Consider the following 19889-nt stretch of genomic DNA (forward strand, 5'->3'; position numbering starts at 1 on the left):
CACTATGGGACAATTTAGCATGGCCAATCCACTCTAACCTACACATCCCAGGACACTATGGGACAATTTAGCATGGCCAATCCACCCTAACCTACACATCCCTGGACACTATGGAACAATTTAGCATGGCCAATCCACCCTAACCTACACATCCCAGGACACTATGGGACAATTTAGCATGGCCAATCCACCCTAACCAAACATCCCTGGCCACTATGGGACAATTTAGCATGGCCAATCCATCCTAACCTGCACATCCCTGGGCACTATGGGACAATTTAGCATGGCCAATCCACTCTAACCTGCACATTCCTGGGCACTATGGAACAATTTAGCATGGCCAATCCACCCTAACCTGCACATTCCTGGGCACTATGGAACAATTTAGCATGGCCAATCCACCCTAACCTGCACATCCCAGGACACTATGGGACAATTTAGCATTGCCAATCCACCCTAACCAAACATCCCTGGCCACTATGGAACAATTTAGCATGGCCAATCCACCCTAACCTACACATCCCAGGACACTATGGGACAATTTAGCATGGCCAATCCACCCTAACCAAACATCCCTGGCCACTATGGGACAATTTAGCATGGCCAATCCACCCTAACCTACACATCCCAGGACACTATGGGACAATTTAGCATGGCCAATCCGCCCTAACCAAACATCCCTGGCCACTCTGGGACAATTTAGCATGGCCAATCCACCCTAACCTGCACATGCCTGGGCACTATGGGACAATTTAGCATGGCCAATCCACCCTAATCTACATGTTTTTGGATTGTGGGAGGACGCCGGAGCACCCAGAGGAAACGCACACAGACACAGGGAGAATGTGCAAACTCCAAACAGACAGTCTCCTGAGGCTGGTTCCCTGGTGCTGGGAGGCAGTAATCTCAGGATTGATTACCTTGTCGAATGAGGAGTTGTTGAGGACTCTGGGTCTGTACCTGATGGACTTACACAGGATGAGTGATGGGGAGGGCGGGGTGGGATCTGATTGAAACTTCCAGAATACTGAGTGAGCTTGGATCGAGCAGATGTGGAGAAGTCATTCCCAACGGTACGCGGAGACCCGGACTCGAGGGCACGGCCTCAGGGCGAAGGGACAATCCTTCAGAACTGAGATGGGGAGGAATCTCTTCAATCTGAGGGTGCGGAATCTCTGGGACTCATTGACACAGGGGGCCATGCTGAAGGGAGGGATAGATCGTTTCTGGGTGTGTAAAGGGGTCAAAGGTTACGGGAAAAAGCAGGAGAATGGGGCTGAGAAACAGATTGGCCATGGCGGAACAGACTGGATGGGCCGAATGGTCTAATTCTGCCCTTATATCTGAAGGATTTATGAGGGACATGGAACATCTTGAGTGTGGTCATCAGCATGTCTGGGATCAGTGCATTACCAGTGTCTCATTGACTTCCTCAAGGGGAGACTGCACCGGAACCTGAGGCTCTGATCTCACAATCATCACAACGATCCAGTCTCAGGCAACTCCATTAAAGATACTCCGCAGGGCTCATGGGGAGCCTGAACGACTCGCAAACTTCAAGGCAGGAGCATCCCCAATGTGTCCTAAATGTAAAATCCAAGCTGGCACACTCACGCATTGTCTATGGACATGCCATAAGACCCGTAGGTATTGGGATAGAAGTGCGAGTGCCTTGACAGAGATTTTGAGTATGGAGATTGGATCGGATCCAACTTCCCTACTTTTGGGCTCTCCAAATGTTCCCTCCCTGGACGTTGACGGGAGGAAATGATTCACTATCCTCTCCTTTTGTGTGAGGAACAATATTGTAATGAATTGGGTATCCGAAGGTAACCCAGCACTTTCAAACTGGCACAGGATAATCATGGAATATATCCCCCTCGACTCCCTCACGAATATGGTGCACCAAAAAAACAGAATCATTCTATAAAACATGGCAGCCATGTTTGAACTAAAGCGACACAGATATTTCGGCCATATTGTCCATGGCTTCTGTTCAGAAGTGGTAATGGCTCTGGCTGGTCCGGGGGGCACCGGGAGGAGGAATCCCCTATAAATACGGGTTCTATTATGACTTGATGTAAATCTATTTTGAGCATGTATCTAGTTATTTAATTATTTTGTTGTTTACTGTTAGTAATGTATGATATCCTATTTTATGTTTCAGTTGTTTGTAGAATAGATTAGTAGGGATTAGTTGATGTTTTACTCTTTTTTTAAATTATTTAATTTTATATTGGTTTTATCAAATTGTAAAGTAGGATACACAAGTTTGTGTTATTTTTGTAATCTTGTAAAAAAGTCTTTAAAATGTTCTTTATCAATAAAAATATCTCCAAAAAAAAACAACACACGAAACCTCCAAATTCCCTGATGTTCAGACCAAAGTGGATAGATGGTACAGACCACACCTACACACACACCTACACACACACCTACACACACACACACACACACACATACACAGACACACACACACACACACAGGCACACACCTACACACACCTACACACACACACCTACACACACACACACCTACACACACACACACACAGGCACACACCTACACACACACACACACACAGGCACACACCTACACACACACACAGGCACACACCTACACATACACCTACACACATAGGCACACACCTACACATACATGAACACACACTCACACGAACACACGCACTTACACACAAACACCGACACACACAGACACACACACACGAACACACACCTACACATACACACTCTCACACCTAAACACACACACTCACACACACACCTACACACACACACAGACACACACACAGGCACACACACGCAGGCACCCACACACACTTACACACACACACCTACACATGCACACACACACACGAACACACACACGAACACAAACATACACGCACAAACACACACACACCTACACACATGAAAACACACCTACACACACACACTCTCACACCTAAACACACACACTCACACACACACCTACACACACTCCTACACACACACAGGCACACACACACACTCACGTACACACACACTCACACGAACACACACCTACACACACATTCACACACACTCTCTCACACCTACACACACACACTCACACACACACACCTACACACACACACTCACACACACCCACACCTACACAAATACTCTCACACATACCTACATACACACTCACACACACCTAAACACACACATACCTACACACATACACACTCACACACGCAAACACACTCACACACCTACACAGGCACGTACATTCACACATGCATACACATGTACAGATACACACGCACATAGACACACACACACACCAACAACAATTGGGAACAAAAAGACATGGCGAGAGCAGCCCCCGCTGGATTAGCCCCACATCCACAAACATCCCCCCCCCCCCCGACGCTCAGTAACAGCAGTGTGTACCATCCCCTCCCTCCCCCACTGACGCTCAGTAACAGCAGTGTGTACCATCCCCTCCCTCCCCCCACCGACGCTCAGTAACAGCAGTGTGTACCATCCCCTCCCTCCCCCCACCGACGCTCAGTAACAGCAGTGTGTACCATCCCCTCCCTCCCCCCACCGACGCTCAGTGACAGCAGTGTATACCATCCCCTCCCTCCCCCCCACCGACGCTCAGTAACAGCAGTGTGTACCATCCCCTCCCTGCCCCCACCGACACTCAGTAACAGCAGTGTGTACCATCCCCTCCCTCCCCCCCACCGACGCTCAGTAACAGCAGTGTGTACCATCCCCTCCCTCCCCCCACCGACGCTCAGTGACAGCAGTGTATACCATCCCCTCCCTCCCCCCCACCGACGCTCAGTAACAGCAGTGTGTACCATCCCCTCCCTCTCCCCACTGACGCTCAGTAACAGCAGTGTGTACCATCCCCTCCCTCCCCCACCGACGCTCAGTAACAGCAGTGTGTACCAGCCCCTCCCTCCCCCCACCGACGCTCAGTAACAGCAGTGTGTACCATCCCCTCCCTCCCCCCACCGACGCTCAGTAACAGCAGTGTGTACCATCCCCTCCCTCCCCCCACCGACCCTCAGTAACAGCAGTGTGTACCATCCCCTCCCTCCCCCCACCGACGCTCAGTAACAGCAGTGTGTACCATCCCCTCCCTCCCCCCACCGACGCTCAGTAACAGCAGTGTGTACCATCCCCTCCCCCCCCCCACCGACGCTCAGTAACAGCAGTGTGTACCATCCCCTCCCTCCCCCACCGACGCTCAGTAACAGCAGTGTGTACCATCCCCTCCCTCCCCCCACCGACGCTCAGTAACAGCAGTGTGTACCATTCCCTCCCTCCCCCCACCGACGCTCAGTAACAGCAGTGTGTACCATCCCCTCCCTCCCCCCACCGACCCTCAGTAACAGCAGTGTGTACCATCCCCTCCCTCCCCCACCGATGCTCAGTAACAGCAGTGTGTACCATCCCCTCCCTCCCCCCACCGACACTCAGTAACAGCAGTGTGTACCATCCCCTCCCTCCCCCACCGACGCTCAGTAACAGCAGTGTGTACCATCCCCTCCCTCCCCCCACCGACGCTCAGTAACAGCAGTGTGTACCATCCCCTCCCTCCCCCACCGACCCTCAGTAACAGCAGTGTGTACCATCCCCTCCCTCCCCCCACCGACGCTCAGTAACAGCAGTGTGTACCATCCCCTCCCTCCCCCACCGACACTCAGTAACAGCAGTGTGTACCATCCCCTCCCTCCCCCACCGACACTCAGTAACAGCAGTGTGTACCATCCCCTCCCTCCCCCCACCGACGCTCAGTAACAGCAGTGTGTACCATCCCCTCCCTCCCCCCCACCGACGCTCAGTAACAGCAGTGTGTACCATCCCCTCCCCCCCCCTCCCTCCCCCCACCGACACTCAGTAACAGCAGTGTGTACCATCCCCTCCCTCCCCCCCACCGACGCTCAGTAACAGCAGTGTGTACCATCCCCTCCCCCCCCCCCCCTCCCCCCACCGACGCTCAGTAACAGCAGTGTGTACCATCCCCTCCCCCCCCCACCGACGCTCAGTAACAGCAGTGTGTACCATCCCCTCCCTCCCCCACCGACACTCAGTAACAGCAGTGTGTGCCATCCCCTCCCTCCCCCCACCGACGCTCAGTAACAGCAGTGTGTACCATCCCCTCCCTCCCCCCCACCGACGCTCAGTAACAGCAGTGTGTACCATCCCCTCCCCCCCCCTCCCTCCCCCCACCGACGCTCAGTAACAGCAGTGTGTACCATCCCCTCCCTCCCCCCTCCGACACTCAGTAACAGCAGTGTGTACCAGCTACAAGACCCACTGCAGGAACTCACCAAAGACCCTCAGGCAGCACCTTCCAAACCCATGGCCACTTCCATCTAGAAGGACAAGGGGCAGCAGGTACATGGGAACACCACCCCCTGCAAGTTTCCCTCTGAGCCCCTTTCCCTCCCGACATGGAAATATATCGGCTGTTCCTTCCTGGGTCAGAATCCTGGGATTCCCTCCCTCAGGGACATTGTGGGTCTACCCACAGCACATGGACTGCAGCGGCTCAAGAAGGCAGCTCACCCCCACCTTCTCAAGGGGAGGAGGGGGGCAACTAGGGACAGGGGGGGCGATAAAAAGCCAGCGATGCCCACATCCCATGATGGGGGGAGAGGAAATCGAGAGACATAGAGAAGGAAAGTGTGTGCGAGGCCTTGAAAGAAGGAGCAAAGTACTGAGAGAGTTGGATCGAGGGAGGGAGACAGGATTTACTTTGATATATTATCGTTAGGTGTACCTCGGTACAGTGAAATGTTGTGTTTTGCGTGCTTTCCATTGTGGTAATAGAACTGAACAATGTTACAGCTGCAGAGAACGTGTACAGAGATCGACATTAAATTTGAAATTTGAGAGGTTGTTTCAGAATTCTAACAAAATCAGACAAGAAGGTGTCCTTGTGTCTGCTGTGGAGAGAGAGTATGCCCAAGAGAGAGTCAAGATTTGGGCACACAATTGAAAGTTAGCTTATCAATAGTTGGTATGATATAGCCTTTGACAATGTGCTCTTGCACAGCAGATTAAATCTCATCTTTACCCAGACCACTGGTAATTGTGAGCTGTGGGGAGAAAGTGCGAAAGGTTAGAGAGATACTTTGAGAAAGGGTAAACTAAGATCGCTGAGAACTGAACACTATTTTGAATCATCCGCGCATGAACTTGAATGTTTACTTTTTTTTTTGGTGGGGGAGGGGGGGAAGATGGCGAACGGTTTTGTAGGAGACTTCCTTCGAGAAATACTCAAAATGAAAGTGTGCTCAAAGTCAACTTGAAACGCCTGGAGGAGGAGAGGGAGTGTCTGAAAGAGACATGTTATTTTTGCTTTCAAACCATGAGTGAAACCATGAGCGTTAGTGCCACCTACCTCACTCGCCACCTTTGTTTGAGAGAAGCGACAACCAGGTCCTCTGAGTCGCGACCGGCCCTCACACCGTTTCCAGATCTGTGGCACGATGGTGGGGCAAAAAAACCCGTCGCCTCAGATCTGCAGGAAGTCCCAACCCAAAACAAAAAGATGAACCATCAGAGGTAGACCTGTTCCCCACCGACTGAGGGCTGGCTGCTTCCTGCTGCATCATCAACTTCCTGTTCTCATCAGAGCTGCAGCAGAACTGCTCCCTGTGCGTCCAACCCTCACCCACCTCTTACCCCAGCTCGTCCAGAACGGGGTCTGGGAGTCACCAGAGGGAACTTGGAGGCGAGGGTGAAGGTCGTGGGCTAACAGCCTCCTTCCTGCCCCCCATCTCCATAGCAACAGGACTAGGGCCAATCAGCTGTGCCATTCATGGAGTCCTACAGTGTGGAAATAGACCCTACGGCCTGATCAGTCCTTGCCAACTCTAATCCCAAACTAAACTAGTCCCATCTGCCTGCTCTATCTCCCTCCAACCCTTTCCTGTTCATGTCCTTATCCAAATGTCTCTTAAACGTTGTAACAACCCCCACTTCCTCAGGAAGCTCATTCCACACACGGACCACCCTCTCTGTCAAAAGAATTGCCCCTCATGTCTGATTTAAAACGCTCTTGTCTCACCTTAAAACATCCCCCCTCCCCCAGTCTCGAAATCCCGTATCCCAACGCGGCCCCCACCTATTTCAGGGAAAAGACAGCTGCCTGTTCACTTTCTCTATGCTCCTCATGACTTTATAAGCTGCTATAGGGTCACCCTCCCCCAACCTATTACATTCCAGGGAAAAAAAAGTCCCAGCCTATCCAGCCTGTTCCCATGTCTCAAACGCTCCCTTCCCGGCCATCCCAGTCAGCGGCTGATTGCACAGAATTCCAATAGTGTGAAAGGAGTCTGCGTTCCGACCAGTATTCCACCCAGACGGAGCCTATTCCCCGTCACCCCAGGTTTACTGTGAACTAAACTGTACTTTCCTGGACACTTACGGGGTAACGTAAACCACCCTAACCTCACTTCAGTAGACCATGTGAGGACACATTAAGATTGACAAGTCACCAGGCCCTGACCAGATTTGTCCTCGGCTGTTTTGGGAAACGAGAAATGCGATTGCTTCACCGCTTGTGAAGATCTTTGCATCCTCGCTCTCCACTGGAGTCGTACCTGAGGACTGGAGAGAGGCAAATGTAATTCCTCTCTTCAAGAAAGGAAATAGGGAAATCCCCAGCAATTACAGATCAGTAAGTCTCACATCTGTAAGGTGTTAGAAAGGATTCTGAGGGATAGGATTTATGACCATCTGGAAGAGCATGGCTTTATTAAATGCAGTCAACATGGCTTTGTGAGGGGCAGGTCATGCCTCACAAACCTTATCGATTTCTTTGAGGATGTTACTAGACAAGTTGATGAGGGTCGAGCTGTGGATGTGGTGTATATGGACTTCAGCAAGGCACTTGATAAGGTTCCCCATGGTAGGCTCATTCAGAAGGTCAGGAGGAATGGGATACAGGGGAACTTAGCTGTCTGGATACAGAATTGGCTGGTCAACAGAAGACAGTGAGTGGTAGTAGAAGGAAAATATTCTGCCTGGAAGTCTGTGGTGAGTGGTGTTCCACAGGGCTCTGTCCTTGGGCCTCTGTTTGTAATTTTTATTAATGACTTGGATGAGGGAATTGAAGGATGGGTCAGCAAGTTTGCAAATGACACAAAGGTTGGAGGTGTCGTTGACAGTATAGAGGGCTGTTGTAGGCTGCAGCGGGACATTGACAGGATGCTGAGATGGGCTGAGAGGTGGCAGATGGAGTTCAACCTGGATAAATGTGAAGTGATGCATTTTGGAAGGTCGAATTTGAAAGCTGAGTACAGGATTAAGGATAGGATTCTTGGTAGTGTGGAGGAACAGAGGGATCTTGGTGTGCAGGTACATAGATCCCTTAAAATGGCCACCCAAGTGGACAGGGTTGTTAAGAAAGCATATGGTGTTTTGGCTTTCATTAACAGGGGGATTGAGTTTAAGAGCCGTGAGACCTTGTTGCAGCTCTATAAAACTTTGGTTAGACTGCACTTGGAATGCAGCGTCCAGTTCTGGTCGCCCTATTATAGGAAAGATGTGGATACTTTGGAGAGGGTTCAGAGGAGGTTTATCAGGATGCTGCCTGGACTGGAGGGCTTATCTTATGAGGAGAGGTTGACTGAGCTCAGACTTTTTTCATTGGAGAAAAGGAGGAGGAGAGGGGACCTAATTGAGATGTACAAGGTAATGAGAGGCATAGACAGAGTCGATAGCCAGAGACTATTTCCCAGGGCAGAAATGGCTAACACGAGGGGTCATAGTTTAAGCTGGTTGGAGGAAAGTATAGAGGGGATGTCAGAGGCGGGTTCTTTACACAGAGAGTTGTGAGAGCATGGAAGGCGTTGCCAGCAGCAGTTGTGGAAGCAAGGTCATTGGGGACATTTAAGAGACTCCTGGACATGCAGATGGTCACAGAAATTTGAGGGTGCATACATGAAGATCAATGGTCGGCACAACATCGTGGGCTGAAGGGCCTGTTCTGTGCTGTACTGTTCTATGTTCTATGTTCTATGATCTATGTTCTATGTTCTATGTTCTTTGTTCTAAACCAGAACACCCAAAGGAAACTCACAGGGAGAACATGCCAATCCCACACAGACAGTCGCCAAAGGATGGGATCGAACCCAGGTCATAGAGTCATAGAGATGTATAGCACGGAAACAGACCCTTCGGTCCAACCCGTCCATGCCAACCAGATATCCCAACCCAATCTAGTCCCACCTGCCAGCACCCGGCCCATATCCCTCCAAACCCTTCTTATTCATATACCCATCCAAATGCCTCTTAAATGTTGCAATTGTACCAGCCTCCACCACTTCCTCTGGCAGCTCATTCCATACACGTACCACCCTCTGTGTGAAAATGTTGCCCCTTAGGTCTCTTTTATATCTTTCCCCTTTCACCCTAAACCCATGCCCTCTAGTTCTGGACTCCCCCACCCCAGAGAAAAGACATTGTCTATTTATCCTATCCATGCCCCTCATGATTTTATAAACCTCTATAAGGTCACCCCTCAGCCTCCGACGCTCCAGGGAAAACAGCCCCAGACTGTTCAGCCTCTCCCTGTAGCTCAAATCCTCCAACCCTGGCAACATCCTTGTAAATCTTTTCTGAGCCCTTTCAAGTTTAACAACATCCTTCCTATAGGAAGGAGACCAGAATTGCATGCAATATTCCAACAGTGGCCTAACCAATGTCCTGTACAGCCGCAACATGACCTCCCAACTCCTGTCCTCAATACTCTGACCAATAAAGGAAAGCATGCCAAACGCTTTCTTCACTATCCTATCTACCTGCAACTCCACTTTCAAGGAGCTATGAACCTGCACTCCAAGGTCTCTTTGTTCAGTAACACTCCCCAGGACCTTACCATTAAGTGTATAAGTCATGCTAAGATTTGCTTTCTCCAAATGCAGTACCTCGCATTTATCTGAATTAAACTCCATCTGCCACTTCTCAGCCCATTGGCCCATCTGGTCCAGATCCTGTTGTAATCTGAGGTAACCCTCTTCATTGTCCACTACACCTCCAATTTTGGGGTCATCTTCAATCTTATGAACTGTACCTCTTATGCTCGCATCCAAATCATTTATATAAATGATGAAATGTAGAGGGCCCAGCACCAATCCTTGTGGCACTCCACTGGTCACAGGCCTCCAGTCTGAAAAACAACCCTTCACCACCAGCCTCTGTCTTCTACCTTTGAGCCAGTTCTGTATCCAAATGGCTAGTTCTCCCTGTATTCCATGAGATCTAACCTTGCTAATCAGTCTCCCATGGGGAACCTGTCAAACGCCTTACTGAAGTCCATATAGATCACATCTACTGCTCTGCCCTCATCAATCCTCTTTGTTACTTCTTCAAAAAACTCAATCAAGTTTGTGAGACATGATTTCCCACGCACAAAGCCATGTTGACTGTCCCGAATAAGTCCTTGCCTTTCCAAATACATGTACGTCCTGTCCCTCAGGATTCCCTCCAACAACTTGCCCAACAAAGATGTCAGGCACCGTGACACAGCAGTGCTAACCACTGAGCCAAGCACATCAACCAACCCAGCCGCCTATTCCTGTCTTCTCTCCCCTACACCATTTAGCCCCAAGATCCATCTCTATCTCCTTTTTGAAAATATTCCACGTTTTCTGTAGCAGAGAATTCCACACCACTCTCCAGCCGTGGATAGCCTTCTCTCCTCTCTACAGATCACAGGCCAATCCAGCGTCAGTGTGTCAAGTCTCACAGCCAGGTGTAGCTCTGAGTCTCACGTGCCCATTGGCTGGATTTTAACAGCAATCCACTAATTCATTCCACCCCCACTGTCCAACTCACTGTGACCACCCACGACTTGCCAATCCATACCGTCAATCTACATCCCCAAACCCCAGGAACCTCCACCATATCCTATCGGAAGGATGCTGTGAAACTTGAAAGGGTTCAGAAAAGATTTACAAAGATGTTGCCAGGGTTGGAGGATCTGAGCTACAGGGAGAGGCTGAACAGGCTGGGGCTGTTTTCCCTGGAGCGTCGGAGGCTGAGGGGTGACCTTATAGAGGTTTATAAAATCATGAGGGGCATGGTTAGGGTGAATAGACAAAGTCTTTTCCCTGGGGTGGGGGAGTCCAGAACTAGAGGGACATAGGTTTAGGGTGAGAGGAGAAAGATATAAAAGAGACCTAAGGGGCAACTTTTTCACACAGAGGGTGGTACGTGTATGGAATGAGCTGCCAGAGGATGTGGTGGAGGATGGTACAATTACAACATTTAAAAGGCATTTGGATGGGTATATGAATAGGAAGGATTTAGGGTGTAGGTTTGCTCGCTGAGCTGTAGGTTTGATATCCAGACGTTTCATTACCTGGCTAGGTAACATCATCAGTGGCGACCTCCAAGTGAAGCGAAGCTGTTGTCTCCTGCTTTCTATTTATATCTTTCTCCTGGATGGGGTTCCTGGGGTTTGTGGTGATGTCATTTCCTGGTCATTTTCTGAGGGGTTGATAGTTGGCGTCTAGATCTATGTGTTTGTTTATGGCATTGTGGTTGGAGTGCCAGGCCTCTAGGAATTCTCTGGCATGTCTTAGCTTAGCCTGTTCCAGGATAGATGTGTTGTCCCAGTCAAAATGGTGGTTTTTTTCATCCGTGTGTAGGGCTACGAGGGAGAGGGGGTCGTGTCTTTTTGTGGCTAGCTGGTGTTCGTGTATCCTGGTGGCAAACTTTCTTCCTGGTTGTCCTACGTAGTCCTAGATTGCAGCACAGATGAACTTCGGAAAACAGAGGAGAACCACCTATACAACGTGTTCAATAAGAACGGATACTCAAATAATACAGTGCGCAGATTCCTCAAGAACAAACCACGACAAGCAGACCAAACATAGCCAGAAACCCTAACCACCTTGCCATACATCAAAGAGGTTTCAGAAATGACTGCCAGACTACTAAGACCCCTCAGAATCCTAGTAGCACACAAACCCACCAACACTCTCAAACAAAAACTAACAAACTTAAAAGACCCAGTACAACCCATGGTCGTCAACAAAAATTCCATGCAAGGACTGCCACAAACACTACGTAGGACAAACAGGAAGAAAGTTAGCCACCAGGATACACGAACACCAGCTAGCCACAAAAAGACATGACCCTCTCTCCCTCGTAGCCCTACACACGGATGAAAAAAACCCACCATTTCGACTGGGACAACACATCTATCCTGGGACAGGCTAAGCAAAGACATGCCAGAGAATCCCTAGAGGCCTGGCACTCCAACCACAACGCCATAAACAATCACATAGATCTAGATGCCATCTATCAACCTCTCAGAAAACAAACAGGAAATGACATCACCACAAACCCCAGGAACCCCATCCAGGACAAACATATAAATAGAAAGCAGGAGACAACAGCTTCGCTTCACTTGGAGGTCGCCACTGATGATGTTACCTAGCCAGGTAATGAAACATCTGGATATCAAACCTACAGCTCAGCGAGCAAACCTACACCCTAAATCTCAACCTGAGCTACAAACCTTCACAAACCTTGCAAAAGTAGGAAGGGTTTGGAGGGATATGGGCCGGGTGCTGGCAGGTGGGACTAGATTGGGTTGGGATATCTGGGTCAGCATGGACGGGTTGGACCGAAGGGTCTGTTTCTGTGCTGTACATCTCTATGACTCTATATCAAGTCCTCACCTCTATACTCCCTATTTTGAGTGAATCACAGACAATCCAATACTGAAGCAATGATTTCAACATGTAGTAAACAAAATAAGACCGGCTCAAGGAAGCAAGTTAAGTCTCACAACCCAAAATGGCTACCTCCTGAGTAATGGTGGAATCTGACTGGGATTTCACCAACAGTACCTGTCCCTGTAAGTGCCCAGAGTTCCATTGTTATGTACTGTTGTTCATTGAAGGTTCAGCCAGGGGATCGTTCTGGTGTTGGATTCATACACAACTTAGCTCTGTGAAAATGGACACGCAGGTAAACAAGGAGCTATGAACCTGCACTCCAAGGTCTCTTTGTTCAGCAACACTCCCTAGGACCTTACCATTACGTGCATAAGTCCTACTGAGATTTGCTTTCCCAAAATGCAGCACCTCGCATTTATCTGAATTAAACTCCATCTGCCACTTCTCAGCCCATTGGCCCATCTGGTCCAGATCCTGTTGTAATCTGTCCTCTTCGCTGTCCACTGCACCTCCAATTTTAGTGTCATCTGCAAACTTACTAACTGTATCTCCCATGTGCACATCCAAATCATTTATATAAATGATGAAAAGTAGAGGACCCAGCACCGATCCTTGTGGCACTCCACTGGTCACAGGCCTCCAGTCTGAAAAACAACCCTTCACCACCACCCTCTGTCTTCTACATTTGAGCCAGTTCTGTATCCAAATGGCTAGTTCTCCCGGTATTCCATGAGATCTAACCTTGCTAATCAGTCTCCCATGGGGAATCTTGTCAAGCACCTCACCGAAGTCCATATAGATCACATCTCCTCCTCTGCCCTCATCAATCATCTTTGTTACTTCTTCAAAAAACTCAATCAAGTTTGTGAGACATGATTTCCTGCACACAAAGCCATGGTGACTATTCCTAATCAGTCCTTGCCTTTCCAAATACATGTATATCCTGTCCCTCAGGATTCCCTCCAACAACTTGCCCAGCACCGAGGTCAAGCTCACTGACTCTAAGGACAAAGTGAGGTCTGCAGATGCTGGAGATCAGAGCTGGAAATATGTTGCTGGAAAAGCGCAGCAGGTCAGGCAGCATCCAGGGAACAGGAGAATCGACGTTTCGGGCATAAGCCCTTCTTCCTGCTGCGCTTTTCCAGCAACACATTTCCGACTCTAAGGACAAGCCAGGGAACTATACACCATAGAGTCATTGAGATGTACAGCATGGAAATAGACCCTTCTGTCCAACCTGTCCATGCCGACCAGATATCCCAACCCAATCTAGTCCCACCTGCCAGCACCCGGCCCATATCCCTCCAAACCCTTCCTATTCATATACCCATCCAAATGCCTCTTAAATGTTGCAATTGTACCAGCCTCCACCACTTCCTCTGGCAGCTCATTCCATACACGTACCACCCTCTGCGTGAAAACGTTGCCCCTTAGGTCCCTTTTATATCTTTCCCCTCTCACCCTAAACCTATGCCCTCTAGTTCTGGACTCCCCCACCCCAGGGAAAAGACATTGTCCATGCCCCTCATGATTTTGTAAACCTCTATAAGGTCACCCCTCAGCCTCCGACGCTCCAGGGAAAACAGCCCCAGACTGTTCAGCCTCTCCCTGTAGCTCAGATCCTCCAACCCTGGCAACATCCTTGTAAATCTTTTCTGAACCCTTTCAAGTTTCACAACATCTTTCCGATAGGAAGGAGACCAGAATTGCACGCAATATTCCAACAGTGGCCTAACCAATGTCCTGTACAGTCACAACATGACCTCCCAACTGCTGTACTCAATACTCTGACTGATAAAGGAAAGCATACCAAACACCTTCTTCACTATCCTATCTACCTACGACTCCACTTTCAAGGAGCTATGAACCTGCACTCCAAGGTCTCTTTGTTCAGCACCACTCCCTAGGACCTTACCATTAAGTGTATAAGTCCTGCTAAGATTTGCTTTCCCAAAATGCAGCACCTCACATTTATCTGAATTAAACTCCATCTGCCACTTCTCAGCCCATTGGCCCATCTGGTCCAGATCCTGTTGTAATCTGAGGTAACCCTCTTCGCTGTCCACTACACCCGCAATTTTGGTCTCATCTGCAAACTTACTAACTGTACCTGTTATGCTCGCATCCAAATCATTTATGTAAAGGACAAAAATTGAGGACCCAGCACCGATCCTTGTGGCACTCCACTGGTCACAGGCCTCCAGTCTGAAAAACAACCCTCCACCACCACCCTCTGTCTTCTACCTTTGAGCCAGTTCTGTATCCAAATGGCTAGTTCTCCCTGTATTCCATGAGATCTAACCTTGCTAATCAGTCTCCCATGGGGAACCTTGTCAAACGCCTTACTGAAGTCCATATAGATCACATCTACTGCTCTGCCCTCATCAATCCTCTTTGTTACTTCTTCAAAAAACTCAATCAAGTTTGTGAGACATGATTTCCCACGCACAAAGCCATGTTGACTGTCCCGAGTCAGTCCTTGCCTTTCCAAATACATGTACGTCCTGTCCCTCAGGATTCCCTCCAACAACTTGCCCACCACCGAGGTCAGGCTCACCAGTCTATAGTTCCCTGGCTTGTCTTTACCACCCTTCTTAAACAGTGGCACCACGTTTGCCAACCTCCAGTCTTCCGGCACCTCATCTGTGACTATCGATGATACAAATATCTCAGCAAGAGGCCCAGCAATCACTTCTCTAGCTTCCCACAGAGTTCTAGAGTACACCTGATCAGGTCCTGGGGATTTATCCACCTTTAACCGTTTCAAGACATCCAGCACTTCCTCCTTTGTAATCTGGACATTTTGCAAGATGTCACCATCTATTTCCCTACAGTCTGTATCTTCCATATCCTTTTCCACAGTAAATACTGATGCAAAATATTCATTTGGTATCTTCCCCATTTTCTGTGGCTCCACACAAAGGCTGCCTTGCTGATCTTTGAGGGGCCCTATTCTCTCCCTAGTTACCCTTTTGTCCTTAATATATTTGTAAAAACCCTTTGGATTCTCCTTAATTCTATTTGCCAAAGCTATCTCATGTCCCCTTTTTGCCCTCCTGATTTCCCTCTTAAGTATACTCTTACTTCCTTTATACTCTTCTAAGGATTCACTCGATCTATCCTGTCTATACCTGACATATGCTTCCTTCTTTTTCTTAACCAAACCCTCAATTCCTTTAGTCATCCAGCATTCCCTATACCTACCAGCCTTCCCTTTCACCCTGACAGGAATATACTTTCTCTGGATTCTTGTTATCTCATTTCTGAAGGCTTTCCATTTTCCAGCCGTCCCTTTACCTGCGAACATCTGCCTCCAATCAGCTTTAGAAAGTTCTTGCCTGATACCGTCAAAATTGGCCTTTCTCCAATTTAGAACTTCAACTTTTAGATCTGGTCTATCCTTTTCCATCATTATTTTAAAACTAACAGAATTATGGTTGCTGGCCCCAAAGTGCTCCCCCACTGACACCTCAGTCACCTGCCCTGCCTTATTTCCCAAGAGTAGGTCAAGTTTTGCACCTTCTCTAGGAGGTACATCCACATACTGAATCAGAAAGTTGTCTAGTATACACTTAAGAAATTCCTCTCCATCTAAACCTTTAACACTATGGCAGTCCCAGTCGATGTTTGGAAAGTTAAAATCCCCTTCCATAACTACCCTATTATTCTTACAGATAGCTGAGATCTTCTTACAAGTTTGTTTCTCAATTTCCCTCTGACTATTGGGGGGTCTATAATACAATCCCAATAATGTGATCATCCCTTTCTTATTTCTCAGTTCCACCCAAATAACTTCCCTGGATGTATTTCCGGGAATATCCTCCCTCAGCACAGCTGTAATGCTATCCCTTATCAAAAATGCCACTCCCCCTCCTCTCTTGCCTCCCTTTCTATCCTTCCTGTAGCATTTGTATCCTGGAACATTAAGCTGCCAGTCCTGCCCATCCGTGAGCCATGTTTCCGTAATTGCTATGATATCCCAATCCCATGTTCCTAATCATGCCCTGAGTTCATCTGCCTTCCCTGTTAGGCCCCTTGCATTGAAATAAATGCAGTTTAATTTATTAGTCCTACCTTGTCCCGGCCTGCCCTGACTGTTTGACTCACTTCTGTTCTCAGCTGTACCTGTCTCAGATCGATCTCTTTCCTCACTATCTCCCTGGGTCCCAACCCCCCACCTTACTAGTTTAAATCCTCCCAAACAGTTCTAGCAAATCTCCCTGCCAGTATATTAGTCCCCTTCCAATTTAGGTGCAATCCGTCCTTCTTGTACAGGTCACTTCTACCCCAAAATAGATTCCAATGATCCAAAAATGTGAATCTTTCTCCCATACACCAGCTCCTCAGCCATGCATTCATCTGCTCTATCCTCCTATTCCTGCCCTCACTAGCCCATAGCACTGGGAGTAATCCAGATATTACTACCCTTGAGGACCTCCTTTTTAAATTTCTGCCGAACTCTCTGTAATCTCCCTTCAGAATCTCAACCTTTTCCCTCCCAATGTTGTTGGTTCTCATATGGACAATGACCTCTTGTTGGCCCCTCTCCCCCGTGAGAACATTCTGCACCCTCTCTGAGACATCCTTGATCCTGGCACCAGGGAAACAACACACCATTCTGCTTTTTCTCTGCTGGCCACAGAAACATCTGTCTGTATTTCTGACTACAGAATCCCCTAATACAATTGATCTCTTGGAAGCCGATGTACCCCTCATTGCATTAGAGCCAGTCTCAATACCAGAAACTTGGCTGTTTGTGCTACGTTCCCCTGAGAATCCATCACCCCCTACATTTTCCAAAACAGCATACCTGATTGAAATGGGTATATCCACAAAAGACTCCTGCCCTAGGTGCCGACCTCTCTCACCCTTCCTGGAGTTAACCCATCTATGTGACTGTATCTGAGACTTGCCCCCCTTCCTATAACTGCCGTCCATCACATACTGTTGCTGTTGCAAATTCCTCATCGCTTCTGTCAGTCTCTCCAACCGATCCACTCGATCTGATAATATTTGCATCCAACAGCATTTATGGCAGATATAATCCGCAGTAACCCTTAAACTCTCCCACGTCTGACAAGAAGTACATCTCATTTTTGCTCCTTCACAATCTACAGACCCAGAAAATAACACCGTCTTATTCCTCTACAAACACTGCCCCAGGTTAAATTAATAGCTATGGCTTATATTTTGAGTTTAATCAAGAGACTTATCTCCAAAAAACATATAATCAAGAGAGAATCCACTGTACCCACTACTGCAGCCTTTCTCTTGGACAGACTTAAAACAACAATTAACTTATCTGATTCTGTGCTGTGAACTTCGCCCAACAGTTCCTCCAAGATTAGTTGTGAGTTTCACTGTTTGTTAATTTTCCCAGATGCACTTCGATGTCCAGCGATATACGAATTCAGACAGCAAAGGCGGTAACTGTGCAGACTCTCTCTCTCTCTCCCTCTCTCTCTTGCACTGTCCTCACCACGTGCTTCCTTTGTCTGCTCTCCTCCCTTTTAAACTGCTGTTGTTTTGCCTTTTTTTCCTCAAAGTTCCAAAACAATGCAACAGCTTATAAAACAGGAATTCCTACTCCTGGAATTCAAGGAAATCACCTCCAACATCCTACCATACCTCAAAAAAAAAAGGAGCAGCTCTTACAGCCAGGAATTTTTCCCGTCCTCTATTTTGGATTACCCAGAATCCTCACCACCCTTCTTTAAGAGTGGCACCACGTTTGCCAACCTCCAGTCTTCCGGCACCTCACCTGTGTCTATCGATGAAAGCTGTGAAACATTCACAATCTCTGTCCCCTCTGTATCCATGCTCCCCAATACCGTTGTCCCTTAGTTTCCTCCATTTCCCAGCATCTTTGGTTTTGAGTTGATGTATTATTGTCAAGTGTACCAATATACAGTGAAAAGTATTGGCTCGTTAGCTGACCAGACAAATCATCCCTTAGTTAAGTGCCTCAGGGAAACACCAGAGAATTCAGAATCTCATAGTCACAGCTGCAGAGAGGGTGCTAGAGAAAGATTGACCCTAATGTATGAGAGGGCCATTCATCAGTCTGATAACACTAGGGAAGAAACTGTTCTTGAATCTGTTTGTACAGCTTAGATTAGATTCCCTACAGTGTGGAAACAGGCCCTTTCAGCCCAACCAGTCCACACCGACCCTCTGAAGAGTAACCCACCCAGACCCATTTCCCTCTGACTGATGCAGCAATTTAGCATGGCCAATTCACCCTGACCGGCACATCTTTGGACGGTGGGAAAAAGCCAGAGCAAACCCATACAGACACGGGGAGAATGTGCAAACTCCGCACAGACAGTCGCCCGAGGCTAGAATCGAACCTGAGACCCTAGCGCTGGGAGGCAGCAGTGCTAACCACTGAGCCACCGTGCCACCCCACACAGTAACACACAAATAACAAAAAGAAATCACACACAAAGAAATAAAAGGTAATCAAATGGAGCTGACTGTGACGCACGCCCACCCCGTACTGGGGAAGGTACAGTCACTCTCTCCAACTTCCAGACCTGACTGCCCCCAGGTGGGCGACTGCCTGTACTGCAGCAGGATGTCGCATGTTCCCCTTGACTGACCGTTCTGAGGCACCCCCCACCTCCGCCGAATGAAGGGTGGGTTGCAGTGAGGTCTTTGACTTTGAGACATGGCCGTGTGATGGAAGCCATGTTTCGGTGTCATTGCCACCTACCCCGCTGGCACACAGGGCACTCAGAAACTGGTGAACCGCGGTGCCAGGCAGAGACACGTCCACTCCCTTGGCAACTCACCGCTGGTGACCAAGACCAAGCCGCCTGAGTTACCGTTGGCGAGAGGGGAGCAGTGGCTTTTCGCTCAGGCTAAAGGGGCACAGAGTAAATAGAGCAGGGATGGACCACTGTCAGCATTGAACAGTGCAGAGTCAGGGAACACAGAGAGAGTGAACACAGAGCCCAGAGACACAGCCCAGTGCAACCTCATACCTGGCAATCTGCCTCGTGCACAAACTATGCAGAGGGATATTGTAGAGGGAGCTTTACTCTGTATCTAACCCCGTGCTGTCCCTGTCCTGGGAGTGTTTGATGGGGATATTGTAGAGGGAGCTTTACTCTGTATCTAACCCCGTGCTGTCCCTGTCCTGGGAGTGTTTGATGGGGATAGTGTAGAGAGAGCTTTACTCTG

At 48.6% G+C, this 19889-nt stretch overlaps 1 long non-coding RNA gene across 1 annotated transcript in view; it reads right to left on the reverse strand.

Moving 5' to 3' along the window:
• The window catches only part of LOC148139355 (uncharacterized), a 146585-nt gene extending 140015 nt beyond the window's left edge, over positions 1-6570 (reverse strand). The window contains exon 1 of the long non-coding RNA XR_015753720.1: positions 6410-6570. This is a non-coding gene — a long non-coding RNA (uncharacterized LOC148139355). The remainder of the gene's footprint in view (positions 1-6409) is intronic.
• Positions 6571-19889: the final 13319 nt, after the last annotated feature.

This window comes from Chiloscyllium plagiosum, unplaced genomic scaffold, assembly GCF_037043375.1.
Source record: "Chiloscyllium plagiosum isolate Xiang-an unplaced genomic scaffold, Cpla_swu_hap1 HiC_scaffold_38, whole genome shotgun sequence".
NCBI lineage: Eukaryota > Metazoa > Chordata > Chondrichthyes > Orectolobiformes > Hemiscylliidae > Chiloscyllium > Chiloscyllium plagiosum.